The sequence below is a fragment of the Trachypithecus francoisi genome, unplaced genomic scaffold, assembly GCF_009764315.1.
Source record: "Trachypithecus francoisi isolate TF-2019V2 unplaced genomic scaffold, Tfra_2.0 Lachesis_group0, whole genome shotgun sequence".
In the NCBI taxonomy this organism is placed as follows: Eukaryota; Metazoa; Chordata; class Mammalia; order Primates; family Cercopithecidae; genus Trachypithecus; species Trachypithecus francoisi.
Window position 1 is genome coordinate 76,094,831 of NW_022681453.1, and position 17,107 is coordinate 76,111,937.

A 17,107-nucleotide genomic window follows, 5' to 3' on the forward strand; every position below is an offset into this window, starting at 1 on the left:
CCAGGTTTGGAAATAAGAGCATAAAAGAGTTTTGGCAATTCTTAGAAAGGTTTTAGAGGTGTTCCGGGATTAATAGACATTATAGTATTCATTTAATAATCATTCATGGTTCTGAATTCTAAATCATTTTGGGTTTCATTTGATAGGACAAATCATTTTAGAATTATTTGACAGGACAGTTTTTGCAACAAATTGTCTTGTCATACAAAGCTTGAAGGATCAAACAGTCTACTGGAAAGTATGACTAGTAAAACCACTTGACAATTTATATATATTTTTTGTCTTTCACTTCATCTTTTAAAAGCATCTGTGTAAACAAAGCATATGAAACTTCAGAAAGATGGTTTAGAGTTAATAATGCACTATGCTTTCCCTCAACATGATTAAACTCTTTCCTAATTTGCAGAAGTTCAAATATGAAACATACATAGCAGTGAGACATACTAGTAACAAGGGGTTAGAATTGGGAGGAATTAGTTTATAATAACCCCATTGTAGGGCTGCAATGGAAATCATCTGGTCTACAGGGAATTATCAAAGCTCAGGAAAAAAGGCTCACACCTGTAATCCCAGCACTTTGGAAGCCCAAGGCAGGAGGATCGCTTGAGCCTGGGCAACAAAACGAGACTGTCCTTAAAAAAATAAAAACAAATTATTGAAGGGAATGAAGTCTGGTGGATAGGATGTTATGACAGGACTTTCTGGGTTCTGGCAATAGTACTGTGAATCTGTTGTTGCTGGCAGCATCTTGGTTGGAGGTGGTCTTTTTGTGTGTGGAGTAGGAGCTTAACCAATAAGTGTAGATCTAGCCTGCTAGATCAGGGCTAGGTCAGGGCTAAGATTCAGAATAGGGTTTTAGTCCAAGTAGGGAAAAGAAGGACTGTAGATTAGAAAACCTTGCTGTCTAATAATATGCGCCTCCCATTTACTGTGTCCAAAACGGAATTTCTAATATTCTCTAATTGTCTCCTAATTTGTAAGAGACAATGGCACCTTCATTCTACCAGTTGACCTAGCCGAAAATCTTGGGAGAAATTCTGGACTCCTTTTTTCTGTTACCCCAAGTCCAAGTTGTTAGCAATCCTCTGGCTTTACCTTCAAAACATATCCTGAATTGGATACTTTTTAGCACATCCACTGCTACCACCCTGATACAAGCCACCATTATCTCCCACCTAGATTATTGTAGTAGCTTTTAAATTGATTACCCACCTTTGCCCTTTGCCCCCTTCAGTATGTTTGCAACATGGTGATAGGGAAGCGGGGCAGGGAAGTGCGAGGAGGAGAAGGGCAGGTCCCTGGCTAGAGCTCCACCCCTGGCCTGTGCCCACGGACCTAGATGAGGACAGGCACTTCTGGCTTTGTGCCCAAATGTTGCATTTCCGAAAACCACCCTGGTCTGCCACGCCCCCATCCTGTGCCTATAAAAACCCCCGACACCTAGCAGGCAGATGTACAAGTGGCTGGACCTTGAGAGGAACACATTGGTGGAAGAAGACAAGCCGCTGGATGTCAAGAGGGCGTCGAGGGGAGGGGGCTGCCCACCAGCAGGCCATTGACCAGCAGAATGATGCAGAGTTTGGCAGGGGTGGTTAGAGGGCTGCTGAGCGGCTGAACTCCTGGGGAAAACCATCTCCCTTCTGGCTTCCCTTTCTGCTGTGAGCTACTTCCACTCAAAACCATGCACTCATTCTCCAAGCCCACGTGTGATCCGATTCTTCCAGTACACCAAGGCAAGAACCCAGGATATCGAAAGCTCTCTGTCCTTGTGGCAAGGTAGAGAGTCTAATTAGCTGGTTAACACAAGGCACCTATAGATGACAAAACTAAAAGAGCACACAGTAGCACATGCCCACTGGGGCTTCAGGAGCTATAAACATCCAGCCCTAGATACTGCTTTGGGGTCAGAGCCCCACAACCTGCCCGTCTGTATGTCCCCCTAGAGGTTTGAGCAGTGGGGCCCTGAAGAAGTGAGCCACTCCCTGTCACATGCCCTGCGAGTGGGACAAGAGTACTTTCCCCATTTGAATGGCAGCAACCATGATCCTGTTAAAATATAAGCTAAACCTCCAAGAGCCTCCTGTCTCACTCATAGAAAAAGTCCTTGCACTAACCAAAAAAACTCTCCATGATCTTTCGTTTTCTTCTTCCACTCTTGTCTGACTTTATCTACATTCCAGCCACACTGGCTTCCTTGCTGTTTTTCAAGCAAGCCATATGCACACACCTGCCTCTTTGTCCTTGTACTTCTCCCTGGAATGCTTACCCCAGATAATCACATGGCTTATTCCCAGTATGACTTAGGATGTATTTGTGGCCAACCTTCTGAGAAAAAGTGCCTTCTGTTTTGATACCAAGGAGGTAGTTTACCACAAAGTTAACAAGGTTTTAAAAATTTAATATGACTTTGACAGGTGTTACATACTTTATACATCATCCCTACAATCAGCTTTTATTGCTGAAATTCATCTGCCCTAAATGTCGTAGTTATACTCTGTCATGCTTAGCTGAGAATAGAAGGAAGATAGGTAGGACAGGATCCTCTCAATTGTTCTTACTGCGATGTCTGCCTCTGTAGCGAATGGCCATTGGGTCCAGAGTGATCCCAATTTATGTCCAGGTCCTACAGGTTTCAAGCTTATGGAATCCATCTAAGACATGAAGAAGGTAAGCTTTGTAGGCCTAGATAGGGAGGGGACATTGGGGACATCAGAGAACTCGCATCCTAAGTTAAACATGGTTTGATTGTCCTGACAGAAGCAAGAGCAGGGACTCTAGCAAAACTTACTTCTAGAACTAGAGAGAGGGAATGGATTAGGTCTCAGTGTCTGATTTCCACTAGACCTTTCTTACCCTGACTTTTCCCCTTGTCTTAACAACAGTAATGAACATTTATTGAGTGCCTGCTATGCCAGGAATTTATCTGAGTACTGATAAACTATGAGAAAGACCTGGTTACTTTCAAATTGGGATCTCAAACTCTTGTATTAGGAAGAAAATACTGGGAGAAAGGAAGATGGAAGAGGCTTTATTTGAAGGAGGATGATATGGGAGAACCTTCCACATAAATTACTTAAATTGTAATAACTACTATCTGAATGAATGATTTAAATTTAAAATACATTTAATTATATTTTTTCTCAAGTTTTCTGTGCAACATTTATTTTAAAATTTTACTTTAGATATTATCTGACACATTGACACAAATTTGTGGCACAAGTTTGATTTGGTCACCTAATTTCTTCTTTTTTTTCAGAGACAGGGTCTCACTCTGTTGCCCAGGCAGGAGTGGGCACAATCATGGCTCACTGCAGTCTCAACCTCCTGGGCTCAAGTGATCTTCCTGCCTCAGCCTCCTAAGTAGCTGGGAGGACAGGCACTCAACCACCCTTGGCTAATTGTACAAAGTTTTTTTTTTGTTTTTGTTTTTTTTTTTTTTTTGAGAGACAGAGTCTCACTATGTTGTCCAGGTTGGTTCTGAACTCCTAGCCTCAAGAAATCATCTTGCCTTAGCCTCCCAAAGTGCTGGGATTACAGGCATGAGCCACCACGCTCAGACTTAATTTCTTAATTAGGGCATAAATTATTATTCTTGAGATTTATTATTTTACTATCATTCAAGAACCAATAGAGACGTATTTTCCATGATCTTAGTCTTTGGAGCTCATGAAAGCATTGAGTTTTTAAAAATATCTGATTAATGTATCTTTAGAGAATCTATCTTAAGTTTAGAGAATTTTTTTCTTTTTCAGAGACGTTGTTTGAGCTTTCTTTTAAGGTTGTGCCTACCGCACTGACAGATTTCTCTAAAGAGATCTGGAAATTAACCATCAGACAGTACTCATGTAGGAGGTGAGTTCGTAGAATGATTTGGATTCTGGAAAAGCAGTAAAGGTTCACTTCTGTCAAGGTTGTTTTTGTCAATAGAGAGAGAAATGATTGCGTTAATTTTTTTTCATTCATAATTTTCCTTTGGCTCTGTGCTGTACAGTGCTATTAGAATAATTTGGAACACTATTTACCATATTCAAGTTGCGTTTTTATATCAGTAACAAGCTCAGAGGGTTTTTTATTGTTGGAAAATAGTGTGGATTTTGCTGTTCTGACTGATTAATTCATTAACATTTTAATTCTTGTTGTGTATTAAGCAAGGTTATTTTAGTGGGCAAGTTTAGTTTGTAGTACACATCTAGTTTATGATTTGTTTTTCTAAGACCACCAGAGCGGGCACAAAAGAACCAGCGAGTAGGCAAGGGTAGGAGCAAAACTGCAAATTTATTTTTTGGTCACCTAGCTTCAGGGAAGAAGGTGGGTAGGGAGAGGTCTGTCAGCCTCCGGCAAAGGAGGCCAAGAGAGTCGCCTGGTGAGCTCTCGGGCGGAGTTCCTGATACAGTCCCGACTGGGGGCTGGGAAGTCCGCTGTAGGTGCGACAAGGTAAATCTTGGTCTCTTCGGATTGACGTCACCTGGCGCATACCCGGTTGGTCTGCACCTTCCCGGGCGCCGGCTGCACATTCGCATGCGCGGGAAAAGCAGGTGATGAAGAACCTGGAAGTGCGCCATCTTACCTCCGTTCGTCCAAACAGTTTATATCTCATTGCCTTATTGGAAGTGAATGGAATGTTCTCTAACACCCTGAGGGGATGAGGCAACATTCACAGGCAGATATATTGAGACATATTCAAATTTTTAACTTATTCATAGGTAGAGTGTGTCAGCTGTTCCCAAGACTAGCTCCCAGATGAGGTGAACAAGGATGCACAGGACTCAGCATATAGTTGTACTTATGCCTATAATTTACCACAACAAAAGAATACAAAGCAAGCCTGGCAAACGGAAAAGGCACTTGAAGTTTGGAGGAAGCCAGGCACAAGCTTCTAATCATCCCCTAAGTTGCACAGGATGCAATTAATTCTGCCAGCTATGAGTTTTAACAACATGTGTAAAATGTTGTCTACAAGGAAAGCTCACCTGAGCCTAGGAGTCCAGGGTTTTTATCAAGTGCTGATCATATAGGCATCTAGTGCCTGTGTGACTGATTCTAGTCACTGGAAGTTCAGATTTGCAGAAGGAAAACAGCATCAGTATGTACGACATTGTTTGTACAAATAGTTTAGATACAGTGAGCCACTCATCATGAGTAGATCGTTTTCTATTCATACACGAAACTGTTTACCAGTCAAGTTCTCAAATGTCAGCCCAGTGCCAATCTTGTAAACAAATCTTTCTAAGGGTAGCAGCCACAGGCCTGCTATGTGAACTGTTTTCTGCACATAGATTAAAGATAGAAACATTTAAAAATGAGAAGTTTTGGCAAGATGGCCGAATAGGAACAGCTCCAGTCTCCAACTCCCGGCGCGAGCGACACAGAAGACTGGTGATTTCTGCATTTTCAACTGAGGTACTGGGGTCATCTCACTGGGGAGTGCCGGACAATCGGTGCTGGTCAGCTGCTGCAGCCCGACCAGCGAGAGCTGAAGCAGGGCGAGGCATCGCCTCACCTGGGAAGCGCAAGGGGGAAGGGAATCCCTTTTCCTAGCCAAGGGAACTGAGACACACAACACCTGGAAAATCGGGTAATTCCCACCCCAATACTGCGCTTTAAGCAAACGGGCACACCAGGAGATTATACCCACACCTGGCTGGGAGGGTCCCACGGCCACGGAGCCTCCTTCATTGCTAGCACAGCAGTCTGCAATCTAACCGCAAGGCAGCAGCGAGGCTGGGGGAGGGGCGCCCGCCATTGCTGAGGCTTAAGTAGGTAAACAAAGCTGCTGGGAAGCTCGAACTGGGTGGAGCTCACAGCAGCTCAAGGAAACCTGCCTGTCTCTGTAGACTCCACCTCTGGGGACAGGGCACAGCTAAACAACAAGAAGGGAAGCAGCAGAGGCCTGTGCAGACGCAAACGACTCTGTCTGACAGCTTTGAAGAGAGCAGTGGATCTCCCAACACGGAGGTTGAGATCTGAGAACGGACAGACTGCCTGCTCAAGTGGGTCCCTGACCCCTGAGTAGCCTAACTGGGAGACATCCCCCACTAGGGGCAGTCTGACACCCCACACCTCACAGGATGGAGTATACCCCTGAGAGGAAGCTTCCAAAGGAAGAATCACACAGGTACACTCGCTGTTCAGCAATATTCTATCTTCTGTAACCACTGCTGCTGATACCCAGGCAAACAGGGTCTGGATTGGACCTCAAGCAATCTCCAACAGACCTACAGCTGAGGGTCCTGATTATTAGAAGGAAAACTATCAAACAGGAAGAACACCTATACCAAAACCCCATCAGTGCGTCACCATCATCAAAGACCAGAGGCACATAGAACCACAAAGATGGGGAAGAAGCAGGGCAGAAAAGCTGGAAATTCAAAAAATAAGAGTGCATCTCCCCCTGCAAAGGAGCGCAGCTCATTGCCAGCAACGGACCAAAGCTGGTCAGAGAATGACTTTGATGAGATGAGAGAAGAAGGCTTCAGTCCATCAAACTTCTCAGAGCTAAAGGAGGAATTACGTACCCAGCGCAAAGAAACTAAAAATCTTGAAAAAAGAGTGGAAGAATTGATAGCTAGAATAATTAATGCAGAGAAGGTCATAAATGAAATGACAGAGATGAAAACCATGACACGAGAAATACGTCACAAATCCATAAGCTTCAGTAACCGACTCAATCAACTGGAAGAAAGAGTATCAGCGATTGAGGATCAAATGAATGAAATGAAGCGAGAAGAGAAACCAAAAGAAAAAAGAAGAAAAAGAAATGAACAAAGCCTGCAAGAAGTATGGGATTATGTAAAAAGACCAAATCTACGTCTGATTGGGGTGCCTGAAAGTGAGGGGGAAAATGGAACCAAGTTGGAAAACACTCTTCAGGATATCATCCAGGAGAACTTCCCCAACCTAGTAAGGCAGGCCAACATTCAAATTCAGGAAATACAGAGAACACCACAAAGATACTCCTCGAGAAGAGCAATTCCAAGACACATAATTGCCAGATTCACCAAAGTTGAAATGAAGGAAAAAATCTTAAGGGCAGCCAGAGAGAAAGGTCGGGTTACCCACAAAGGGAAGCCCATCAGACTAACAGGAGACCTCTCGGCAGAAACTCTACAAGCCAGAAGAGAGTGGGGGCCAATATTCAACATTCTTAAAGAAAAGAATTTTAAACTCAGAATTTCATATCCAGCCAAACTAAGTTTCATAAGTGAAGGAGAAAGAAAATCCTTTACAGATAAGCAAATGCTTAGAGATTTTGTCACCACCAGGCCTGCCTTACAAGAGACCCTGAAGGAAGCCCTAAACATGGAAAGGAACAACCGGTACCAGCCATTGCAAAAACATGCCAAAATGTAAAGACCATCGAGGCTAGGAAGAAACTGCATCAACTAACGAGCAAAATCACCAGTGAATATCATAATGGCAGGATCAAGTTCACACATAACAATATTAACCTTAAATGTTAATGGACTAAATGGTCCAATTAAAAGACACAGACTGGCAAACTGGATAAAGAGTCAAGACCCATCAGTCTGCTGTATTCAGGAGACCCATCTCACATGCAGAGACATACATAGGCTCAAAATAAGGGATGGAGGAAGATCTACAAAGCAAATGGAGAACAAAAAAAAGCAGGGATTGCAATCCTAGTCTCTGATAAAATAGACTTTAAACCATCAAAGATCAAAAGAGACAAAGAAGGCCATTACATAATGGTAAAGGGATCAATTCAACAGGAAGAACGAACTATCCTAAATATCTATGCACCCAATACAGGAGCACCCAAATTCATAAAGCAAGTCCTTAGAGACTTACAAAGAGACTTAGACTCCCATACAATAATAATGGGAGACTTCAACACTCCACTGTCAACATTAGACAGATCAACGAGACAGAAAGTTAACAAGGATATCCAGGAATTGAACTCATCTCTGCACCAAGTGGACCTAATAGACATCTATAGAACTGTCCACTCCAAATCAACAGAATATACATTCTTCTCAGCACCACATCACACTTATTGCAAAATTGACCACATAATTGGAAGTAAAGCACTCCTCAGCAAATGTAAAAGAACAGAAATTATAACAAACTGTCTCTCAGACCACAGTGCAATCAAACTAGAACTCAGGACTAAGAAACTCAATCAAAACCGCTCAACTACATGGAAACTGAACAACCTGCTCCTGAATGACTACTGGGTACATAACGAAATGAAGGCAGAAATAAAGATGTTCTTTGAAACCAATGAGAACAAAGATACAACATACCAGAATCTCTGGGACACATTTAAAGCAGTGTGTAGAGGGAAATTTACAGCACTAAATGCCCACAAGAGAAAGCTGGAAAGATCTAAAATTGGCACTCTAACATCACAATTAAAAGAACTGGAGAAGCAAGAGCAAACACATTCAAAAGCTAGCAGAAGGCAAGAAATAACTAAGATCAGAGCAGAACTGAAGGAGATAGAGACACAAAAAACCCTCCAAAAAATCAATGAATCCAGGAGTTGCTTTTTTGAAAAGATCAACAAAATTGACAGACCGCTAGCAAGACTAATAAAGAAGAAAAGAGAGAAGAATCAAATAGATGCAATAAAAAATGATAAAGGGGATATCACCACAGACCCCACAGAAATACAAATGCCATCAGGAATATATAAACACCTCTACGCAAATCAACTAGAAAATCTAGAAGAAATGGATAATTTCCTAGACACTTACACTCTCCCAAGACTAAACCAGGAAGAAGTTGAATCCTGAATAGACCAATAGCAGGCTCTGAAATTGAGGCAATAATTAATACCCTACCAACCAAAAAAAGTCCAGGACCAGATGGATTCACAGCTGAATTCTACCAGAGGTACAAGGAGGAGCTGGTACCTTTCCTTCTGAAACTATTCCAATCAATTGAGAAAGAGGGAATCCTCCCTAACTCATTTTATGAGGCCAACATCATCCTGATACCAAAGCCTGGCAGAGACACAAAAAAAAGAGAATTTTAGACCAATATCCTGATGAACATCGATGCAAAAATCCTCAATAAAATACTGGCAAACCAGATTCAGCAGCACATCAAAAAGCTTATCCACCATGATCAAGTGGGCTTCATCCCTGGGATGCAAGGCTGGTTCAACATTCGCAAATCAATAAACGTAATCCAGCATATAAACAGAACCAAAGACAAGAACCACATGATTATCTCAATAGATGCAGAAAAGGCTTTTGACAAAATTCAACAGCCCTTCATGCTAAAAACGCTCAATAAATTCGGTATCGATGGAACGTACCTCAAAATAATAAGAGCTATTTACGACAAACCCACAGCCAATGTCATACTGAATGGGCAAAAACTGGAAAAATTCCCTTTGAAAACTGGCACAAGACAGGGATGCCCTCTCTCACCACTCCTATTCAACATAGTGTTGGAAGTTCTGGCTAGGGCAATCAGGCAAGAGAAAGAAATCAAGGGTATCCAGTTAGGAAAAGAAGAAGTCAAATTGTCCCTCTTTGCAGATGACATGATTATATATTTAGAAAACCCCATTGTCTCAGCCCAAAATTTCCTTAAGCTGATAAGCAACTTCAGCAAAGTCTCAGGATACAAAATTAATGTCCAAAAATCACAAGCATTCTTATACACCAGTAACAGACAAACAGAGAGCCAAATCATGAATGAACTTCCGTTCACAATTGCTTCAAAGAGAATAAAATACCTAGGAATCCAACTTACAAGGGATGTAAAGGACCTCTTCAAGGAGAACTACAAACCACTGCTCAGTGAAATAAAAGAGGACACTAACAAATGGAAGAACATACCATACTCTTGGATAGGAAGAATCAATATCATGAAAATGGCCATATTGCCCAAGGTTATTTATAGATTCAATGCCATCCCCATCAAGCTACCAATGAGTTTCTTCACAGAATTGGAAAAAACGGCTTTAAAGTTCATATGGAACCAAAACAGAGCCCGCATTGCCAAGACAATCCTAAGTCAAAAGAAAAAAGCTGGAGGCATCATGCTACCTGACTTCACACTATACTACAAGGCTACAGTAACCAAAACAGCATGGTACTGGTACCAAAACAGAGATATAGACCAATGGAACAGAACAGAGTCCTCAGAAATAATACCACACATCTACAGCCATCTGATCTTTGACAAACCTGAGAGAAACAAGAAATGGGGAAAGGATTTCCTATTTAATAAATGGTGCTGGGAAAATTGGCTAGCCATAAGTAGAAAGCTGAAACTGGATCCTTTCCTTATCCTTATACGAAAATTAATTCAAGATGGATTAGAGACTTAAATGTTAGACCTAATACCATAAAAACCCTAGAAGAAAACCTAGGTAGTACCATTCAGGACATAGGCATAGGCAAGGACTTCATGTCTAAAACACCAAAAGCAACGGCAGCAAAAGCCAAAATTGACAAATGGGATCTAATTAAACTAAAGAGCTTCTGCACAGCAAAAGAAACTACCATCAGGGTGAACAGGCAACCTACAGAATGGGAGAAAATTTTTGCAATCTACTTATCTGACAAAGGGCTAATATCCAGAATCTACAAAGAACTCAAACAAATATACAAGAAAAAAACAAACAACGCCATCAAAAAGTGGGCAAAGGATATGAACAGACATTTCTCAAAAGAAGACATTCATACAGCCAACAGACACATGAAAAAATGCTCATCATCACTGGCCATCAGAGAAATGCAAATCAAAACCACAAGGAGATACCATCTCACATCAGTTAGAATGGCAATCATTAAAAAGTCAAGAAACAACGGGTGCTGGAGAGGATGTGGAGAAATAGGAACACTTTTACACTGTTAGTGGGATTGTAAACTAGTTCAACCATTATGGAAAACAGTATGGCGATTCCTCAAGGATCTAGAACTAGATGTACCATATGACCCAGCCATCCCACTACTGGGTATATACCCAAAGGATTATAAATCATGCTGCTATAAAGACACATGCACACGTACGTTTATTGCGGCACTATTCACAATAGCAAAGACTTGGAATCAACCCAAATGTACATCTGTGACAGACTGGATTAAGAAAATGTGGCACATATACACCATGGAATATTATGCAGCCATAAAAAAGGATGAGTTTGCATTCTTTGTAGGGACATGGATGCAGCTGGAAACCATCATTCTTAGCAAACTATCACAAGAACAGAAAACCAAACACTGCATGTTCTCACTCATAGGTGGGAACTGAACAATGACATCACTTGGACTCGGGAAGGGGAACATCACACATCGGGCCTATCATGGGGAGGGGGGAGGGGGGAGGGATTGCTGGGAGTTATACCTGATATAAATGACGAATTGATGGGTGGTGACGTGTTGATGGGTGCAGCACACCAACATGGCACAAGTATACATATGTAACAAACCTGCACGTTATGCACATGTACCCTAGAAGTTAAAGTATAATAAAATAAATAAATAAATAAAATAAAAAAATAAAAAAATGAGAAGTTTCTCACCTGCACTTGTTGTGAGATTGTATACTTGTAGGAAAGATGTATTCCAGGTTCTACTCTAAATATAAGTGATTTCTCTGGAGATTTTTGAGAAAAGTGGGACAGACCTTCTCTAGTCATATTAATAGGACATGGCAAAACTAGAATTATTCCTGTGGAAGGAGGTTATAATCAAAGCTGCTGTCTCAGCTACCTGTCATAATATATGGGGCCTCTGGAGAGGAATGCAATGAATTGGTGATTCAACTGGTGTGAACATCAGGTTTAGCTGGAGTTGAGTGCAGCAATGTCCTTTACATTCCTCCAACCTCCTTCCCAATCCTCCTCTAGGGGCTGGATAATCAGATTCAAACGATGTTTTGTGATTACTCTCTAGAAAGGAATAATGCCTGGTGTAGTAGTACTAGGTGATTACCTCATAGGCAGGATCTCATGGGTGGTGGGCGCACAAGTGGTTGAGCCCAGAATGCTGTGATATATCTCTCTCCTGCCTAGACTAGTGCAAGTCAGAACCTGACCTTTCACATCCAGTAGAGTAGAGATGATGTGAAATGGTCAAATTCAGGAAACATTTTAAAGGAGAGACCAAAAAGACTTACTTGATAGATGAGGAAAAGTAAAGAATCAAGGGATGGGACTTTTACATGCAGACTAAGAAATTTAGATTAGTCTTCCCTCTCAAGCCAAGTAGAAAATCTAGACATAATCATTTTAAAAGTCTACTGGATGGTGTATCAGTGACCTAGCAATGTGATGAATAATTACCTCGCCAAGATTCAGAAAAATAAAGAAATACAGATTGATGAAACTGGCATTGGAACTACTTTTATCCTAGGGATGTTTACTGATTGATATAGAAGAGCTAGTTGAAAGGTGACCAGTGCCTTTTGTAGCCTCTTGAAATGGGAAAGAGTAGTTTGGGATAGGATGGAGTGGAAAATAAAATCACCCCTTATATAGTGTCTTAGTCCATTTTGTGTTACTATACTGTAATACCACAGAATGGGTAGTTTATAAAAGAAATCTATCCCCTATAGTTCTAGAGGATGGAGAGTCCAAGTTTGAGGGGCTGGCATCTGGTAAGGGCCTTCTTGCTCATCATAACATGGTTAAGGGTATCATATGGTTAGAGAGCAAGAGTGTGCATGTCAACTCAGTTCTCTCTTCCTCTTATCATAAAGCCATCAGTCCCATCACTGGGGTCCCAACCTGATGACCTTATCTAATCCTGCTTACCTTCTGAATGCTGTACCTCCAATCAACATATGAGTTTGAGGATTAGTTTCCAACATGAAATATGGAGGACACATTCAAGCCATAGCACATAGACTGCAACCTACCTTTGAGTCATCTGATTGCACAGAAAATTCTAGTCCTTAAAACTGGATTGAGGTGATTCTTTTTTATTTTATTTTATTTTATTTTTTATTATACTTTAAGTTCTAGGGTACATGTGCATAACGTTTATATCATGTATAACTCCCCAATGCAATCCCTCACTCCTCCCCCCTCCCCATGATAGGCCCCAGTGTGTGATGTTCCCCTTCCCCAGTCCAAGTGATCTCATTGTTCAGTTCCCACCTATGAGTGAGAACATGCGGTGTTTCGTTTTCTCTTCTTGTGATAGTTTGCTAAGAATGATGGTTTCCAGCTGCATCCATGTCCCTACAAAGGACGCAAACTCATCCTTTTTGATGGCTGCATAGTGTTCCATGGTGTATATGTGCCACATTTTCTTAATCCAGTCTGTCACAGATGGACATTTGGGTTGATTCCAAGTCTTTGCTATTGTGAATAGTGCCGCAATAAACATACGTGTGCATGTGTCTTTGTAGTAGAGTAATTTATAATCCTTTGGGTATATACCCAGTAGTGGGATGGCTGGGTCATATGGTACATCTAGTTCTAGATCCTTGAGGAATCGCCATACTGTTTTCCATAATGGTTGAACTAGTTTACAATCCCACCAACAGTGTAAAAGTGTTCCTATTTCTCCACATCCTCTCCAACATCTATTGTTTCCTGACTTCTTAATGATTGCCATTCTAACTGGTGTGAGATGGTATCTCATTGTGGTTTTGATTTGCATTTCTCTGATGGCGAGTGATGACGAGCATTTTTTCATGTGTCTGTTGGCTGTATGGATGTCTTCTTTTGAGAAATGTCTGTTCATATCCTTTCCCCACTTTTTGATGGCGTGTTTTGTTTTTTTCTTGTATATTTGTTTGAGTTCTTTGTAGATTCTGGATATTAGCCCTTTGTCAGATGAGTAGGTTGCAAAAATTTTCTCCCATTCTGTAGGTTGCCTGTTCACTCTGATGGTAGTTTCTTTTGCTGTGCAAAAGCTCTTTAGTTTAATTAGATCCCATTTGTCAATTTTGGCTTTTGCTGCCGTTGCTTTTGGTGTTTTAGACATGAAGTCCTTGCCCATGCCTATGTCCTGAATGGTACTACCTAGATTTTCTTCTAGGGTTTTTATGGTATTAGGTCTAACATTTAAGTCTCTAATCCATCTTGAATTAATTTTCGTATAAGGAGTAAGGAAAGGATCCAGTTCCAGCTTTCTACTTATGGCTAGCCAATTTTCCCAGCACCATTTATTAAATAGGGAATCCTTTCCCCATTTCTTGTTTCTGTCAGGTTTGTCAAAGATCAGATGGCTGTAGATGTGTGGTATTATTTCTGAGGACTCTGTTCTGTTCCATTGGTCTATTTCTCTGTTGTGGTACCAGTACCATGCTGTTTTGGTTACTGTAGCCTTGTAGTATAGTTTGAAGTCAGGTAGCGTGACGCCTCCAGCTTTGTCCTTTTGACCTAGGATTGTCTTGGCAATGGGGGCTCTTTTTTGGTTCCATATGAACTTTAAAGCAGTTTTTTCCAATTCTGTGAAGAAAGTCATTGGTAGCTTGATGGGGATGGCATTGAATCTATAAATAACCTTGGGCAGTATGGCCATTTTCACGATATTGATTCTTCCTATCCATGAGCATGGTATGTTCTTCCATTTGTTTGTGTCCTCTTTGATTTCACTGAGCAGTGGTTTGTAGTTCTCCTTGAAGAGGTCCTTTACATCCCTTGTAAGCTGGATTCCTAGGTATTTTATTCTCTTTGAAGCAATTGTGAATGGAAGTTCATTCCTGATTTGGCTCTCTGCTTGTCTGTTACTGGTGTATAAGAATGCTTGTGATTTTTGCACATTAATTTTGTATCCTGAGACTTTGCTGAAGTTGCTTATCAGCTTAAGGAGATTTTGGGCTGAGACGATGGGGTTTTCTAAATATACAATCATGTCATCTGCAAACAGGGACAATTTGACTTCTTCTTTTCCTAACTGGATACCCTTGATTTCTTTCTCTTGCCTGATTGCCCTAGCCAGAACTTCCAACACTATGTTGAATAGGAGTGGTGAGAGAGGGCATCCCTGTCTTGTGCCAGTTTTCAAAGGGAATTTTTCCAGTTTTTGCCCATTCAGTATGATATTGGCTGTGGGTTTGTCGTAAATAGCTCTTATTATTTTGAGGTACGTTCCATCAATACCGAATTTATTGAGCGTTTTTAGCATGAAGGGCTGTTGAATTTTGTCAAAAGCCTTTTCTGCATCTATTGAGATAATCATGTGGTTCTTGTCTTTGGTTCTGTTTATATGCTGGATTACGTTTATTGATTTGCGAATGTTGAACCAGCCTTGCATCCCAGGGATGAAGCCCACTTGATCATAGTGGATAAGCTTTTTGATGTGCTGCTGAATCCGGTTTGCCAGTATTTTATTGAGGATTTTTGCATCGATGTTCATCAGGGATATTGGTCTAAAATTCTCTTTTTTTGTTGTGTCTCTGCCAGGCTTTGGTATCAGGATGATGTTGGCCTCATAAAATGAGTTAGGGAGGATTCCCTCTTTTTCTATTGATTGGAATAGTTTCAGAAGGAATAGTACCAGCTCCTCCTTGTACCTCTGGTGGAATTCAGCTGTGAATCCATCTGGTCCTGGACTTTTTTTCGTGGGTAGGCTATTAATTGTTGCCTCAATTTCAGAGCCTGTTATTGGTCTATTCAGGGATTCAACTTCTTCCTGGTTCAGTCTTGGGAGAGTGTAAGTGTCCAGGAAATCACCCATTTCTTCTAGATTTTCTAGTTGATTTGCGTAGAGGCATTTATAGTATTCTCTGATGGTTGTTTGTATTTCTGTGGGGTCGGTGGTGATATCCCCTTTATCATTTTTTATTGCGTCTATTTGATTCCTCTCTCTTTTCTTCTTTATTAGTCTTGCTAGCGGTCTGTCAATTTTGTTGATCTTTTCAAAAAACCAACTCCTGGATTCATTGATTTTTTGGAGGGTTTTATTGACTCTATCTCCTTCAGTTCTGCTCTGATCTTAGTTATTTCTTGCCCTCTGCCAGCTTTTGAATGTGTTTGCTCTTGCCTCTCTAGTTCTTTTAATTGTGATGTTAGAGTGTCAATTTTAGATCTTTCCTGCTTTCTCTTGTGGGCATTTAGTGCTATACATTTCCCTCTACACACTGCTTTAAATGTGTCCCAGAGATTCTGGTATGTTGTATCTTTGTTCTCATTGGTTTCAAAGAACATCTTTATTTCTGCTTTCATTTCGTTATGTACCCAGTAGTCATTCAGGAGCAGGTTGTTCAGTTTCCATGTAGTTGAGCGGTTTTGATTGAGTTTCTTAATCCTGAGTTCTAGTTTGATTGCACTGTGGTCTGAGAGACAGTTTGTTATAATTTCTGTTCTTGTACATTTGCTGAGGAGTGCTTTACTTCCAATTATGTGGTCAATTTTGGAATAAGTGCGATGTGGTGCTGAGAAGAATGTATATTCTGTTGATTTGGGGTGGAGAGTTCTATAGATGTCTATTAGGTCCGCTTGGTGCAGAGATGAGTTCAATTCCTGGATATCCTTGTTAACTTTCTGTCTTGTTGATCTGTCTAATGTTGACAGTGGAGTGTTGAAATCTCCCATTATTATTGTATGGGAGTCTAAGTCTCTTTGTAAGTCTCTAAGGACTTGCTTTATGAATCTGGGTGCTCCTGTATTGGGTGCATATATATTTAGGAGAGTTAGCTCTTCCTGTTGAATTGATCCCTTTACCATTATGTAATGGCCTTCTTTGTCTCTTTTGATCTTTGATGGTTTAAAGTCTGTTTTATCAGAGACTAGGATTGCAACCCCTGCTTTTTTTTGTTCTCCATTTGCTTGGTAGATCTTCCTCCATCCCATTATTTTGAGCCTATGTATGTCTCTGCATGTGAGATGGGTCTCCTGAATACAGCAGACTGATGGGTCTTGACTCTTTATCCAGTTTGCCAGTCTGTGTCTTTTAATTGGAGCATTTAGTCCATTGACATTTAAGGTTAATATTGTTATGTGTGAACTTGATCCTGTCATTATGATATTAACTGGTTATTTTGCTCATTAGTTGATGCAATTTCTTCCTAGCCTTGATGGTCTTTACATTTTGGCATGTTTTTGCAATGGCTGGTACCAGTTGTTCCTTTCCATGTTTAGGGCTTCCTTCAGGGTCTCTTGTAAGGCAGGCCTGGTGGTGACAAAATCTCTAAGCATTTGCTTATCTGTAAAGGATTTTCTTTCTCCTTC